Source organism: Typopeltis vanoorti, chromosome 6, assembly GCF_054136105.1.
Source record: "Typopeltis vanoorti isolate ZY-2024b chromosome 6, IOZ_Tvanoo_1.0, whole genome shotgun sequence".
Taxonomy (NCBI): Eukaryota; Metazoa; Arthropoda; class Arachnida; order Uropygi; family Thelyphonidae; genus Typopeltis; species Typopeltis vanoorti.
In genome coordinates, this window is record NC_143554.1 from 10514635 (window position 1) to 10529988 (window position 15354).

The window sequence follows — 15354 nt, forward strand, 5'->3', positions numbered from 1 at the left end:
CTTTAAATGTTGTTAGAATAAAGGATAAATAAAGAATTCATAATAGCATATCTACTGAAATTGCAGGGCAGTTATCTGCATATGGTTCCTCATGATTTCTTTGTTCATACTTTATAATATAAATAGCTTAAGTTATTCTCTTATCTGTTGAGGAGGCATTCCTAAAATGCATATCAGCATTCAAAGTAGTTGATACACATGCTAGCACTTAACAAATGCAAGCAATTTAAATAAACCTAGTTTTTTCCAACTAAGATCATGAAGATTTAATTTTAAAGACTCTGCCTTACTTATATTTTTAATGAGTTAGGAAATACTTTTCTATATAAAATTAATAAGCTAATGACTGAGAGGCAGCACGAAAGTAATGCTTACTATTAGTCATTAGCTTATTTAATTTTTTTCATATTTCTTATTTCATATATATATATATATATTTTTTTTTTCATAAAATATAATTTATTTAATATATGGATTAGTTTTTTGCATTTCATAAGCATACTCTAATTTTTCAACAAAGTCTCCCTCATTCTCTATACATTTTTGCCATCGTTAAGTTTGCTGGGCACTGATCCTGTTTCTTTACTCTAATGTCAGTGCTTTTTTGCAAACCCTTTTTTCATCTCCTTATCATCTGCAAAATGGCATTCTCAGAGTGCATTTTATAGAGAACAGTGTGTGAGGGGGGGGGGGGGAATAAGACCAGTTACATGCTGCAGTCACATCTCTTGTGTGCAAACTGGTATGAGGTTGAAGAAAATAGGAGGATAAAAATCTTATCTAGTATCTAGTGATGTTTAGTACCACAGTGTTTTAGCACTTCTGAGGAATGTGGGTGCCACACCTTGAGCCTTTATGTAATTCCTCCTATTTTCCAGAAAATAGGAGGAATTACATTCACACTGCCTCTTGTTCTGCAGAATAGTTAATGTTCAACAGGAAGTATTTTTATTTGGATCTAAATGGGAGTGGGGCTAAAGACTCGAGAATAGCCTAGAAGGTTCCATGATCAGTGTCTCAGGCTAAACCTAAGAAGTTTATAACACTGAGACCATCATTATGTGGAGTATGTGAAACTTCAGTAAGGTCTGAATTGTCCGCAAGCACACAAAATCAAATATTTTGCTGACACCTTTACTTTGGTGAGCCTGTTATTAACTCTGGATATAGCCCCAAGCCAAGAGGCATCAGACCATCTGACTAGAGGAAACTGTCTAGGAGTGAACTAATGTAGACAAGGCTCAAGGTGTGGCACCCACATTCCTCAGAAGAAGTGCTAAATCACTGTGGTACTAAGCATCACTAGATACTAGATAAGATTTGTCACTTAGTGTTATACCACCACTTGTTGGGGGAATGAAGTGACCAAAGTCCATGTTTGGATTTCATAGTAAAGTCCCAGTTATTTTTTACATTTCTTCAAGCATGCGGTGTGAATAATTGGAGGGCACTAGTGGGCCAAGTGCTGCAGACACGATTTGAAGAGCTCCTGATTCAGATAAGTTTTACTAGGAATAATTAAGTATATATGTGTAATTGTTTAAGTAAGAGCGGCTGTAAACATTGTATGCTACCGATATTATTAGTGTGGGGGTTTTTTCTTGCCTAAACTAAATTATGAAATCGTTATTATTAGACCTAGTAACCTGCAGAGAAAAAAAAAAAAAATGGCGGAGGCATTGTCATTCGATGATTCTAATTTAGATTTCAGTCGTTTCGTTAAGTGTGAAGTCTGTTATATGTATTCCTTCGATTACATAAATGATTTGTGGATGTTTAGTGCGGATGGAAGAAGAGTGTGTGCGAAGTGTGACCTGAACGAGGAACTGATGAATGTGAATATGAAATTAATGACAGAAAGTGCTAGTACCGATTGTGTCGCGAGTGCACGTTTGAAAGAGAAGGATGGTGAGAAAGACAGGGGAAAAAATGTTAAAAAATCAGGAAAAAAGAAAAAGAGCGATTTGACAACCGTAACGGATGTTAAAAGGGACAAAAGTGAGGCAGAAAGAAATGAAATTGAGAGAACGAATGAAAGTAGAAATGGCGTGATGCAGAAATCGCAAATAAAAAAAATCGAAAGAATAAATGATAGCGAAAAAAGAATGAATGATGGCGAAAGTTGGACGCATGTTGGAACGAAAGTACTGAACCAAAGAAAGATGAATGACAGTAAAAGTGAGAAGAATGATAGCAAACGTTGGAATGCATTTTAGTCCGAAAGTACGGAAATAAAGATAAATGAGAGTGAAAGTGAGAAGAATGATAGTGAAAGTTGGACGTATGTTGCACCAAAAGAACGGAAACAAAGAAGGATGAATGAGAGGGAAAGTGAGAAGAGGGGGGTCGAGAGTTAGAAAGATTTAATGATAGAGGGAATGTGTCGCGAGGTTCGGAAGGTGAACTGGATTGGATGAAGCAAGAAATGAAATGGATGCGGAATGAAATTAAGAGAATTCAGGTCAAAACTATTAAAATAAATCATGATGGCATGAAAGAGTTAAAGATGAGCGAGTGGCGTTGTATGGTGACTCCATTATTAAAGGTGTGCTAGAGGATAAAATGCACAAGGTATGTTTTCCAGGCAGTAAAATGAGCAGAGTGATTGAGGCATTGAATATGAGGTGGGAGCGAGCAAAAGAGTTAATTGTATTAATTGGTACAAATGATTTGAGAGAGAACAAAGAGCATGTCAAAATGAATATCAGGAGACTGCTTGGAAAGATAAAAGAGAATAGTGTGACAGGAAGGTTAGTCAGTGTGTTGCCTAGGTATGATTGTGTTGAAATGAGGTGGAGAGCAAGGATTATGAATGATATTCTGGCTGAAATGTGTGAGGAGATGGGAGTACAGTTTGTTAATGTGTGGAATGAGTTTGAGGGATGAAGTGAGCTGTATGGGAACGATGGACTGCATTTGAGTGGTTATGGTTTGAGTTGCTTGGAGAGACTGCTGCTGGAAAGTAGAGAAGTGAATAGAGAGAATGAATCAGATCGAGAGGGGGGTGATGTGGAAGAGCAGGAGAGTAAGACAGGAGAGATTGAAGAAGTGGAAATGAATGGGGAAGTGAGTGGTATGAGTATAGAAAATGAGAAAATGGTGTGCAAGAGGAGCAGGGAAACGGGGAGGCTCAGGGTGGACAGGGATACACAGCGTGAGAAAGGTGGAAGCTCCAAGAGGAGGTGAGATCATGTGTAGGCAGGAAAGTAATGGGATGACCAGGGATCAAGAGGAAACAGATGGAATTGCAAAGGGTTCTAAAATGAAGAAGCAGAAAGAGAAATGGCCCCAGTCCAGCATGGAAAGATCACATTGAGTGAGTGGTATCAGTGGAACTAGCTGTAGATCCAGAAATGAGTTGTTGTGTTTGTATACCAATGGTAGAAGTATAAGAAACAAGGCAGATGAAATGGTTGCACTAATTGCGTCTGTGCACCCAGAGATTGTCGGAATAAGTGAGACATGGTTAGATGAGGACGACATTCTGACAGGAATAGAGATGGAAAGGTATGATGTGTTTCTTGAGGATAGAAGGGGTAAAAAGGGAAGGGTAGTGCTATTGATGATAGAGAAAGAGTTATGTCCATACAAGGTAGAGATGCAAGAGGGAAAGAGGGCCAGTGGTTTTCAGGCAGTATGGTGTGAGATAGAGGTGAATAGAATGAAATACTTGGGCAGATGTTGTTATAGACCTGATAATGTGGATGGTGGTGATAGTGAAATGTATAGTCAAATAAGCCAAGCAAATAAGGAAAGGGTGATCATTATGGGTGATTTTAATTATGGCAATATAGACTGGAATGATGAGATAGCAACTGGAACTAAAGAAAATGAGTTTCTTGAGTTTTTGAGGGATAACTACCTCAAACAGTATGTAATAGAGGGCACACGAGGATTAAGGGTCTTGGATTTGGTCATCTCATCGGAGGATGTAATTATCAATGAGGTGTCAAATCATCCACCAATTGGTGAAAGTGACCATGAGGTGATTACCTGAGTGGTTGCCAGCAGTGCAAGGACCCCTGTGAAAAAAGGGTATATGTGGAACTACAGGGGGGAGTGATTATGAAGAGCTCAGGAGACAGCTTGCAGGTGTAGCATGGAATGAGGAGTTAGCTGGAAAAGAGATCAATGCAGCTTGGGGGATTTTCAAAAACTGTTTAGTAGATGCTATGTCTAAATGTATTCCAAGGGTGAGAAGGTTAAGGTGGGTCTGAGATGGATGAATAAAGAGATTAAGCATGTGAGACAGAGAAAAAGGGCATTGTGTAGGCAGCATAAGAGAAGTGGAAATAACCAATTTCATGAGGTCTAGAAAGACCAGGCAAGGAGGGTAACTTTGTTGGTGAGAGTAGCTAAAGAGAGGTATGAAAAGCAGTTAGCTAATGAAGCCAAAAAGAATCCTAGGGAGTTCTTTCGATATGTAGCCAGCAAAAGAAAGAATGATTATGGAAGGATGACATTGATTGGAGAAAATGGTATAAAGACAGCTGTTGCAGAATGTGTGGTGGAGATACTTAATGAGCAGTTCATAAAGATCTTTCAATCTTGTGAATGTGACTTCATGGAGAGATTAAGAGCAGTTGATGATGGGGAGGAGAGACTGACTGTAAGTGAGCAAGAGGTGTTTGGGGAGTTGAGTAAACTAGATGTAAATAAGGCTGTGGGACTTGATAATATATCACCGCATATTCTGAAGGAATGTGCCAGAGAGTTGACACCTGCCTTGACATATTTTTTTTTAATACGAGTCTTGCACTTGGTCAAGTTCCTAAAGAGTGGAAGGAGGGCAAGATTTTGCCACTTCATAAAGAAGGTGATCGAACTCAAGCATCAAACTATAGGCCTATCTGGGTATCAGGTGTTGTGGTTAAGTTGTTGGAGAAGCTTGTGAGAACTAGGATCCAGAGTTGGGTTGACAACAATGGTATAATCTTTGATGGACAGCATGGATTTGCTAAAGGGAGGTCATGTTTTAGTAATCTACTTACAATAAAGTGACTGCTTCATTGGACAGAGGAGAAAGATACACAGTAATATACTTGGATTTCGCAAAAGCTTTTGATAGAATACCTCATGATAAGTTGACAGTCAAACTAGAGCAGATGGGGTTGGATATTAGATTAGTGAATTGGATTGGAGACTGGGTATCTGATAGGTATCAACAAGTTGTGTATGGGGGAGCGATATCCAGGAAAAGAAAAGTCACTAGTAGAGTGCCTCAGTGATCTGTTTTAGATCCATTGCTGTTTAACTTGTATATTAATGATATTGGCGAAAATTTGGATGAAGATATTCGGTTGTTTGCAGATGATGAAAAGTTGGGACGAACCATGAAGAGTAGTGAAGATGTTGTGGCCTTACAAGAAGACTTGAATAAATTGAGTGATTGGGCATGGAAATGGGGATGCGAGTTCAATGTTGCAAAATGTAAGGTGTAAAAATTTGGAAAACAAAGATGGGATGCAGAATTTATGCTTGGTGAGGATTTATTGTTGGAGGTGGAAGAAATAAGAGATCTGGGGGTGATAGTGGATAAGGATCTGAAATTTAGGGGACACATTGCCAAAATTGTGAAGACAACACAAAGACTTCTGGGAATGATGCGGAGGACACTGACGTGTAGAAACAGGGAGATTCTTGTTCCATTGTATAAGGCTTTGATTAGGCCACACATGGACTATTGTGCCCAGATTTGGTCACCTGGTTTTCAGAAGGATGAAGAGATGTTGGAAAGGTCCAAAGGCGACTGACTAAGGTAGTTTCTGACCTCTGGAATGTTGAGTATGAGGAAAGATTGAAAAGATGTAATTTGCAGAGTCTAGTGGAGAGAAGGAAGAGGAGAGATATGATCACAGTTATGCTGGTACGGGCACCTGGTCAGAAATGCCACAAGAGAGGCTCCCTCAGCAGGCCCTCTTTGCGAAGCCAGAGTGTGGGAGGCCACGTGGAAGGCCAAGGACTCGCTGGATAGATAATATCCAAAACCTTGGGTGGACACGTTTGGGAATCCCACCAGAACACCTGAGCTTGGTGGCAGAGGATCGTGACCATTGGAAGTTCCTCTTGCAGCTTTCGCCCCCACAACCCAATTATGAAGAGTGGGCCTTGAAGATGTATGTATGTATGTGTAGAATTATGTCAGACATTATAGAGAACCAACATATCTTTCAGAGTACAGCTTTAAAACACTTATTCTGCAGATCGTTAGTTGCAAATGTTATATTGGACTAAACCTAATGGTAATGCTTCAGGAGTTTTCAGGGTAGCTAGTGAATAACATTGCTGCTTCCATTCTACCTGGTGTGCCTGGAGAATTAGAGCACTGATATATGACCGATTTTTTTTTTTTTTTTTTTTTTTTTTTTTTTTTCCCTTTGAGTTGTTGCTAGTTTATTAGCCAGTGCTTTTGTTAGAGACCAAGTTTCACAACCATATGAGATGACCTAAGTATGTATATGAAGAGACTTTCTCCATGAAATTTTTCTATTATTATGCTTTTTGGTGTTACAAAATGAGTAAACATGATTTTAGTTTTTTCTCTGTTCATTTTTAGACCGACTTTTCTGCTTTTGTGATATAGGTCTGGAGTTTTTGCAAAAATTATGATATCATCTGCATATCTTAGGTGTGTTAAGTTTGTTATTAATGTTTTATATCAAGGTTTGTCCAGTTTATATGATTAAATATTTCTTGAAGGACTGCTGTAAAGATTTTGGGTGATAGTCTCCTTGTCAGACACCTTTTTCAATTGATATTTTATTGCTACTTGTGTGAAGTTGGATTGTTGCAGTTGTGGTATATTTCCTGGAGGTGGTCCATATATTCTCCAGAAACTCCCTCATTCTGGAATGCTTTGATTATTGCATTAGTTTATATGAAATATATTTTGATGGTTTAAATAAAATAAAAAAAATGGCTAAACAGAGAGGCAATTGGTATTCTTCTGCTTTTTCTATTTTTTGTTTTATTGCATGAATATGATCAATTGTGTTAAAGCCTTAATGAATCCTGCTTGTTATTTTGGGTGATTTGAGTCTAGAAGAGGAGTTAACTTGTTTGTTATTACTTTTGTGAGAATTCTGTACAGATTAGAGAGAACACTAATTGGTCTATAGTTCTTTACTTCCTCTTTGTCCTTTTTTAAATAATAGTATCGGTGTAGCATTTTTCCAGTTTTCTGGTACCTTCCTCTCTTCTAGGCATAGATCAAAAGGCATCATATTAAATCCTTTCTTTCATGCAATTTTGATTAATCACCCTAATATTAATAATAATGGGGGCTTAAAAATCCCAAGAATTTGGATGGCACACATTCAGCCCACTTAGTTTCCAGCAAACCCTGATTTAGGACTCTAAGCAATTTTCATTTTTTATTGGCCACTGTCCATACCAGTTGCAATTTATATGTATACTTATATAAGTAATTTTATTTTCTGTTTATTTATCTATTATTTTCTGTATGAACATGTTACTCTCCAGCTTAATTTAACTTTATAATCTAATAGATAATAATAATAACAGGGCTCTAGCTTTGTAATGAGGTTTTTTTTTAGCACCAGAGGTCAGGCAAATAGTTTTAATGGTTGATCAGTAACTTTAGCATGCCATGTAGATTGTAATGCAGCTTATTTCTTTGTATATATATATATATATATATATATACTCCAGAAGATGACCTTAATGTGAAGGTCGAAATATCGAGCGTATATTTTGGTTTATATTAAACTAAATATTACTCTAACGTGGTAGTTGTATCCATAATTTTCGTAATGCACCACATTAAAAGATAAAAAGCAAAACACCTGGATAAGAAGCCAGACTCATATCACGGACGTCATTCTTCACCACAAATGACTAAAATGTAAATGGGCCAGACATCTATCCAGAAGAGAAGATGATCGATGGATCACCATACTAACGAACTGGATTCTTAAAAAAAAAAAAAAAAAGGAAACGAGGCTGAGGAAAAAGAAGGTGGAATGATGAATTGTCAGATTTTGTTGGGAAAAACTGGTCAACCATTACCAAGAATAGAGAAATAGGAGGCCTTCGTCCAGGAGTGGGCAGAAAATGGCTGAAAAGAAGGAGAAGAAGAAATGACCAATGCCAAGACCATAGTTTGCAGAGAAGTTAGGTGGAATTCTCCATGTGTATGACTTAGTAAGGAATCCATTACTGTATGTTCCATTTCCCTCCAAATTTCAGCTCCTAAAACAGCAACCATGGAAAGTTGCAGAAAGAAAAATAGATTGCATACTTCACAAATATATGTGGTCTTAGTTCCATCTTTATCACTGCTCATTTCCACCTCCAATCTGCAAAACTACATATACTTTTCCTGACAGAAACTCAAATTTCAGGTTCTTAAAGCACTACTCTCCTCAGTTTTACCAGTTACACTCTCTCACTATTTTCATCTTGAAAATTTGTTCTGCTATACCATGTCAGACGGTTTCCAACTTAGAATATTCTCTCTCTCTCTCAGATTTCTTTGGCTAAAAATTCCTCAACTTGAATTGGTCAGATTTATTTTGTTGTCCATATCACTTTTTGATGCTACCAACCATTCTGAGCAGTTTCTATTTTGTTTATTTAAATGTTGATTTTATCCACTCCAACTTTCCTAATAGTGAGTGAGGTCATCTTCCTTGGGTATCTTAATGTTCACAACTCCAACTGGCCTTTTTCAATTGCATAGATCAAGCAGATGCCAAGACCTTTGCTATCACCCATGATCTTACACAAATTGTTTACAATCCTACCAAAATTCTTAACCACTCTTCAAACACTCTAGATATCTTTCACCCTAGCGATCCTTTTAATTCTTCTCTCGGTTTTCAATGGGGTTCTGATAATGTTCTTAATTTCAGTGTTAGTATAAGTCAATCTTTTTTCTCTCGTAAGTGAAAAAAAAAGTCTTTTCTTCTGGTCCTACTTTCAATAATACCCAAAGCTCTAGATAAGTTGATATTCCTTGGATTCTTTTGACCTCAAACTTATCTTGGCATAAATCTTATAAATATCACCTCCTCAGTATTCAAAAAATTAGCTTTTCTCTTTCATTTGTGCTACTTTGCCTCTGAACAGCTGTCAACTATTCGACTCACAAATTTGTCCAACCAATGACTGTTAGTTGCATTGGGAGTTATGCTCTTAAGAACTCTTAAAAATTCTTGGCTCAGAAGAGAGCAGTTAGGTGATAATGACTCATCTCTCGTTCTACTCTTTCATACAGACATTTAGTTTTTGTTTACTTTTTACACATAATTAAAATGACGAACTACTGTTCGTCATAAGTAGTATCAGTATAATTCTGACACACTTCTAAATTTGTCAAAACATGTGCAGCAGCTATTCAAGACCCTTTCACAGTTTGACTCTAAACTCATAAAACATTTTTCTTCACCTTAATTCACTTTTTCTACTTTTGTTATTCTTTTTGTTAGGAAATACCTAAGTAGTAACTCTGTAGCTCTATAAATCCAGAGCTAAGTTTTGTTCTTCTCATCTTTCTGCCTCTCATTGATACTAATGTTCTATAGGCTGAGTGACTCCTCTTGGATGGGATCAGCAATCTAAGGATTCAGCTTGTGTGGAAAAGAAATCTAAATTTAAATCCTATGCATAATGGTGAATGATAATAAATCTCACTTCTAGGAAGAAACTCACTTCAGAAAAACACAAACATATTTAGTAGGAGAAAGGGTGAGTATGAAAGATTAGAGATGGCACCATTCAGGTCTCATCTGCTGAAGAAACCAGAAATGTTTAGTGAGTATTTTGTCAGTGCATTCAAGTTAAGAGAGTTGGGAATAGTGTTAAATAATTGAAAAGGATATCAGCTGTTCAGTAATGTGAAGTGTATGAAATATTAAGTAACCTTGATGTTAATAAGACTGTAACTAGATGGCATATTATCATGCATATTTAGTGTTCATAGGAGCTGATAGTGTCAGCCATTGACTTTTTTCCTCAACAAGCATCCGGCAACAATTCCGGACTAATGGAAAGAATGAAAAATAGTGCTACTGTATAAAATCAGTTGTGCCAAACTTGCATCAGGTGTGGTGATGAAGATGTTAGAGATTTTTTAGATAGAAAATGAACTTGGATGAGATGACATCATTCTGTGTAGCAGAATGGTTTTAAGGGAGAGGTTCTTGTTTTAGAAACCTATGTTAATAATAGCTACAAATGTATTGAATAGAAGAGATGCTTATACAGTAATTTTTCTTGATCTTATAAAAGCATTCACTAGAACAGGGTTTCCTATACTGTGTTCCTTCGGAAAGTGAATAAGTGTTCTGTGAAGAATTATCACAATTAATATGAGCCTGGAATGGTTTTAATGCTGCGATAAGTTCAATCATGTTTGAAAATTAGGAGCTCCTCACTCTGCTTGTGGATTGTGCTATTCAAGCCAGCATGCACTGGCCTTGACTCAGCCACTGGCTGACAGCTGCCTGCGGTTGTCGACACCTCCGAGCACGAGTGAAGTATGGAGGTATCTGTTCTAGGAAGCATGTGGTCACAAGCAAGGTCATTGCGATGTGATGCGGCCTGGCACGTCTGTAGTGTGCACTGTCACATTTTTGCGATATGATACGCATATCGCAAAAATGCGATCACTATGCACACACTATCACCGAAACGCCTGTTTCGGTGATAGTGTGTGCTTAGCTTTACATTGAATATGAGAATGATGATACTCGACTAACCAAGGTATTCCATTAAAATTTCGGGATTTGTGAAGTGTTCCGTCATAGGAAAGTTTGGGAACTCTGCATTAGAACACCACACGACGAACTGCTATTGAATTTGAGTAAGATGAGGATGGATAGTTAGGCACTGCACCTGATACACAGATCTGACTCCTATCAGCCAACTATCCCTTTAAGCAGGTTATCAAACTGACTATCCATTCCCTTCTTACTCAATTTCAAATTCAGTCTGTTTAAAGTGATGTTTTGCTGATAGGCATCAGCAAGTTTTATATAGATTATGGTTTTTTGAAAAGAAAGATGTCACATGACAAACTGCTGTTGAAATTGAGTAAGATAATATAGATAGTCAGTTAATAGCCTGTTTAAAGGCATAGTTGGCTGTTAGAAATGTGTATCGGGTATCTTGTGAAAAGGAAAGGTGAGAAGTGGAATGCCATAAGATTTATCTAGCACCTCTGTTCTGTAATTTGTGTATTAATGTTGCTTGTTTGTAGATAATACTAAAATTGGGCAGAGCAATTTCAGGAAGCTCTCATGTGATGTTTCAAGAGAATTTGAATAAGTTGGTATGCTAGGTAGTGGAATGGAGATGTCAGTTCAACATTGCTAAGCATGCACATTGACCACAGAAGATAATGTGTACTGTATTGCATTACATTGTATTGTATTGCAGGAACTTTTTTCCAAGAGATGGAGATGGTGAGAGATGGGTGAGTGCTCGTGGATAATACACTTGAATTTCAGGAGATGCAAAGTTGTAAAGCTTATCCAGAAAATTGCTCTTGTAATGAGAAGTGCACTGACAGGTAGTGTGAGGAAGTGATAGATCCAATATATAAGGCACTAATCAGGTATTATCTTGGATACCTGTGCACATATCTAGTTCTTTTGGTATCTAGGTGATAAGGAAATATGCTGGTTTAAACTTATTAGGTTTAATGGCATGAATACACAGAGGAGCAATAAAATATCAATGGCTCCTGCTGTTATATACTTGCAAGCCTGGACATTGTAATTCTGTTCACCAACATTACAAGAACAGAAACCATACAACTACTACAAGACTCTTCCCACCAGACACAGTGAATTTCTTGAAACACTGCATCAATAGCACATTTTTCAAATTCCAAGAAGAATATTTTGAACAGAAGGAAGGACTAGCAGTGGGCTCTTCTCTCTTTCTCTCTCTCTCTCTCTTAGCTAACCTGTTCATGGAGTCATTAAAAAAAAAAAAAAAAAACTGGTATCAAGGAATGCAACCTAAAATTTGGCAAAGGTATGTCGATGATATTTTTATCATCTGGCTTAGTGCTATTACCCAGTTAGAAGATTTTGTCACCTATCTCATCAACCTTTATCCTTGAATTAAATTCACTTCTGAATTAGGAACAAACAGGTCTTTACCGTTTTGGATACACTAGTTGAGGTATCTGAACTAAATGCACTTCTCACTCCATAGGAAGCCAACCAGCACAGGACATTTACCTACGTGCCACAACCAATGACCACATGTCATAAAAAAATAGGCATGATCTGTTCCTTATATGATGTGGCCTACAGAATTTTCACTAACATAGGAGAAAAAAAGGAACCAAGTTCAGTTCTACCAAAAACTTCTGCAATACAATATTATTTTTTAAAAAATTCTACTTCAACCTTCAAAACAATTAGATGAACAAGACTCTAGAGGAGCAGCGATTCTCCCATATGCACAATCAGTCACAGACAAAATAGCAAGGTTGCTTTACCAATAAAATTTAAAAGTTGCCTTCTACCCAATCAACGTGATCTCTAATCACTTGAAACCTCCTTAATTTCCACATCTATCAATTAAAAAAACCAGATGTGTACAAGATTAGTTGTGTTTACACTATGTAGAACAGACAGGCAGATGTAGAGAGGTATGCTGATCAGAAGATTTCAGAGATATCGAGAATGAAAGAAGACACAAATCAAGATGAGGTTTGGAAGCAGTACAGAGAATATATGTTTTAAGAGGTCTGGCTGTTTTATATGAGGTGCCCCAGATATAGGGAATAATAATAGCATTGCTGTAGTCTCTTTGTCAAGAGGGATATGAGGAGAAGGGAGGAAAAACTAATTTAATCATTTTAGCTGGATTCATAGAGGATTTAATTAAATTGATGGATTTACAAATTATTATGAAGTCATATTTGCGGTTCATGAGATGGGATGAACTGAGAGGCTGTTACTAGAAGAGCAGGATAACTGCATCCCTGAATGTTGGTTGTGATATTATCCTCATTAGTAGGGCATGTATAGAATTATAGCCATTTTATAATATTACATTCCTTGAATATACAAAGTTGGTTTTTAGAGATGTGTGGGCTGATGATCAACCCTGTTCTATGTTTTACTTGTTTATATATATATATATATCCAAAGAAAGTATATAGATATTGGATATTACTACTGATTAGGTTTTTAGTATAGATTAAACGTGAACTTAGCACCTACATTATGACCACATCTGAGAATGGTAAAATTTCATCCTCTTCCAGTGACAATAAATTTGATCAACGTATGCAAGTTATTGAGTATCCATATCCCTATCCACAAACAGCTAAACATCTACAGTGCATTCCCAGTTGAGATATCAATCTCGCATCAAAAAACCTAACATGCAGATTTTAGGTATGTAGGTAAATGGTACACACTTATCCTCAAAATGTGAAAGTGTTGTCTTTTTACCAGAGCAGTTTTCTCTAGTACCATACTTAAGGAAGAGAATTAAATAAATACATCCTTTGTTGGCTGAGTGGATAGCATCTTCACCCATTAGGTTGTACATTCAAATCCCATTATGGTCACAGATGTTTGTAACTTCTTGAGGTGGGAGATGAATTTTGTTGTCCAGTGTGAGACAACCACCCTGCTTATTTTGATCTCTAGAGCAAGATTTCTAGTATATGTAAAAAATAAATAAATTAATTAATAATAATAATAAAAGGCTTGGCTTGTCCACAGTGCCAATGTACTTTAAGTTTAAAACTTTTGTGCATGGAAATTAAAAAAAAAAAATTACTATTGACACATCAGTTATGTTTCTGTCTTTATATTAGTTATTTATTTACATAATTAAACATAGTAGTTTTATTTAGTTGTCGTTTTTTAATCATGGAAATATATCCCATCCTAAAAAGAACCTGTAACTGAAAGGATTTTTGATTTATGGTCCTAGTTTTAAGGACAAGAAAGTGATACGCTATACAAGAGCAATGATGGAATATGGAGACCTCTCATACATGGTCATGAAAGTTCAGCTGAAAGTTCTCTTGGCCATGTGGAAATTTCTTTTGCAGCATCTATTTTATTTTAAATTCCTTAAATAATAGCTAAAGATCTCACTAGACCAATATACTTGACCATGTCTTCCAGTTTCCTTAATGCATCTTTCTTTCAATTTTCTAAAGTAGGAATAATCACTAAAACAATAGGAATACGTTAATTGAGCAGTTCCAAATGTATTTACCAGCCTGGTTAGCCGAGTGTTCAGCATATCCGCTCCCTAACCAAAAGTTTGGAATTCTGCTGTGGGCATGGATGTTTGTGACTGTCTGTGAAAATACTAGTGGTAGTGATGGATAGTAGATGGCATTGGCGTAGATGATGCAGTTCACTAGTTGGTGGAGACAGATAGTTGTAGAGTCGGTGCTCTCCCTTGTTGAGTCTTTGGACTGCTTGGAGGTGTTAGGTAATAATAATAATTTCCAACATATGCACTTTTACAGTAGATTCCATATTGCTCCTTGTAACATAGATCACTTGCCTTTCATTAAGCATGAAATATTCTCATATACAAAATCTTGATATTTTATACTGTCCTTCAGTTATTAACTTCACAGTTCCATATCCTTGGAGAGTGATTAAAGATGCATACAAAAACTTTTCTGAGATTATAGAACTTAACTATGTATTTATTAGACCTTTTTAGCTCTCCTTCCCTGCTTGCTTATTCTTTGCTTGCTGCTGTTCCTGTTATCCAGCGACAGCTATTCTGAAAACAACTAATGTGCATGCTCATCACCTAGATTCTAAGTGGAACTCAAGTGACAAAATGGCTGCCGTTACTACAGTATTGGCAGTAGCATTGCCATGGCTGTTTAATAAGAGTCACAACAGCACAGATTCCAAGAGAGTGGAAAGATAAAATTGTTCCACTGCTAAAAGGTGGTCATAAAGGCTGTTGCTTCAAATTATAGGCCAATCTATATATCTGTTGGTAAGAACTAGGATAAAGAAATGGTTGGATAACAGCAGTATTCTGTGTAGTTGCTACCGTGGATTTGATAATGGGGGATACAAACATACAAAATATACATAATAAATTTATTCATCATCATGATTATCATCAAATTCCTGCCATGTACCCTCAAGGGGTGTACAGGATATGATAGTACTACATGAAAAAAATTACATCATTACTAACTTCCTATCTACAATTTTCCTCCAAATCAGTCTGTTAATTTTCAAGACTCCAACATTATCAGATCTTATATTTCTTTCGTCTAAGGCACTTTGTACCGTATCAATCCACCTATATCTTGGTCTTCCTCTGGGTCATTTTGCTGCCAACCTGGCCGAGAACACTTGTTTTGCCAATCTT

At 36.8% G+C, this 15354-nt stretch overlaps 1 protein-coding gene across 7 annotated transcripts in view; it reads left to right on the plus strand.

Moving 5' to 3' along the window:
- The window catches only part of LOC150105279 (glucocorticoid-induced transcript 1 protein-like), a 454175-nt gene that overhangs the window by 301642 nt on the left and 137179 nt on the right, over window positions 1–15354 (plus strand). The window lies entirely within an intron of this gene.